The 2,040-nt window shown below is 45.8% G+C and overlaps 1 non-coding gene across 1 annotated transcript; it reads right to left on the minus strand.

The window, feature by feature from the left end:
• Positions 1–1,486: 1,486 nt before the first annotated feature.
• Positions 1,487–1,616, minus strand: LOC117244687. The gene has a single exon (XR_004498200.1). It is a non-coding gene; the product is annotated as a small nucleolar RNA SNORA17 (small nucleolar RNA).
• Positions 1,617–2,040: the final 424 nt, after the last annotated feature.

The raw sequence follows: 2,040 nt of genomic DNA on the forward strand, positions 1-2,040 counted from the left end.
GGTTATAGGGTCTATAAGGGCTATGGGGTCTGTGAGGACTGTGGGGGCTTTGTGGGCTATGAGGTCTGTGTGAGCTGTGATGGCAGTGGGGTCTGTGAAGGCTGGGATGGGCCGGGGAGCTACGGGGTCTGTGAAGTCTTTCTGGGCTGTGAGGGCTGACATGGCTGTGGGGCTTTGAGGACTGTTTGGATTTTAGGGAGAATTTGTTCACTGAAAGTATGGTCAGGCTTTGGGACAGGCTACCCAGGGAAGTGGGGGACTCATCATTCCTGGAAGCGTTGAAAAGCACTGTGGATGTGGCACCGTGGGACAAGGGTTAGTGGTGAACATGGCAGTGCTGGGGGAATAGTTGGATTTGGTGATCTCAGAGGGCTTTTCCACCCTCACTGATTTTATCATACTATGACTCAGTGACATTTTTCCTCTTCCCCACTTCAGCTTTTCAGAATGGACAGAAGTCCTGCAAAACCCCTTTTGTCCCCTCTCCAGTGCCACATCTCACAGAGGCTGTGATGCAGCCCCAGCTGACGAGACCCTGGCACAGGGTGCCCAGAGAAGCTGTGGCTGCCCCTGGATCCCTGGAATGCCCAGGGCCACAGCCTGGGACAGTGGAAGGTGTCCCTGCCCATGGCAGGGGTGACCCTGGAGGAGTTTTATCATTCCTTCCATCCAAAAAGAAGAAGAATCTATGATTTAACTTGCAGAGCAGATGGAGAAATTGAAGCAGGCAAAAAATCACAGCGAAGCTTTTCTGGCCAGTGCCACAAGGGGGACTCTCCTACAGCATTATAGGGGGAAGAGGATTTCAGAGGAGAGGGAGAAGAGGAATAAATCAATTCTCCAGCTGAATATGCAAAGCCCATTTTAGGCTTTAGGTTTTTAATCTTTTAATCTGTGGAATTCATTAACAGGTATCGGTTTGCCTTCATGTCCAGCTGCTGCTCTGGTTCCTTTGAGCTCCTTGTTTGATGCTGCAAATTGTACGTTGCAAATATCCTGATAATTCTTATTAATGAATTGAAGAGACTTCTGTGATCCAGTTTAGATAAAAATTATGAACCAACTCCCTGACAGATCAAAGATTTTTATGTTGTATTACCCATTCTGACCAGATTCCAGGGCTGGCAGGACCTGGCCAAGGTACACCAAGCACCAAAACCAGATGTTGGCAGTGGTGGAAGGTGCAGAGGGTCACAAATAGGTTGGGATTTGGGCAGCAGGGCAGGAAAAAGGGAAGACAACATGGAAAAGTGATGGCAGGGAGGGAAGAGGTGCATGGCCAGTGCTGGTCAACTTCAGCTACCCAGAGAGGCACATCTTCCTTAGAGTAATGCATTAAGAATGGGCAGAGGAAGAACTAAAGCAGGATTTGACATTTTTATTCATGTGGTGATATTTTTTTTGGTGGTTTTCTGTACTTTCTACTAACACCTGTCTGCCTTGAAAGCTCAATATAAACATCACTTTCTACCCCCAGACACAGCACACACTGGAGACATTGGGAGTTCTCAGATGTGACCCTGAAAATCGAGAGTTAAAACACAAGCCTTGTTCACTTTAACTCCTATGAAGTGAATATAAAAGGCACAGTAACTCTCAATTTCTAAGGAGTTAATACAATAGCCAGTAAGTATCACCCTGAATTCCCTGAACAGTGCCTCTCTTTGCTAAAACGCAGAAGAAACCCTGAGTATTTCTAATTGAAACCCAGCTATTGTGCTTCCTCATTTAGTGGGAGGCTGTGGTTTGTGGTGAGAGTCACGACTAAAATGAAACTGAGAATGAGCTGCCAATTCCCACAAAAGTGGAGGTGACCCTGCAGTTCCTTTAAAGGCTTCTCCAAAGACAAGACATTATCATTCTAATTAGGGCTTCCTTTTAGTGGGGAGAAAATTTGTATTGCACTGCTGCCATAATTCTCATTATAAGTGAGCAAATAATTGTTCCTACTCGACACATTAAATTCCTTTTATATCTTCAAAACATTATCTAAACCCAAAAGTCAAAGGGGTTTTTTTCTGCTGGAGGCCAGTGCTTGAA

Source organism: Parus major, chromosome 6 (genome assembly GCF_001522545.3).
Source record: "Parus major isolate Abel chromosome 6, Parus_major1.1, whole genome shotgun sequence".
NCBI classification, from domain to species: domain Eukaryota; kingdom Metazoa; phylum Chordata; class Aves; order Passeriformes; family Paridae; genus Parus; species Parus major.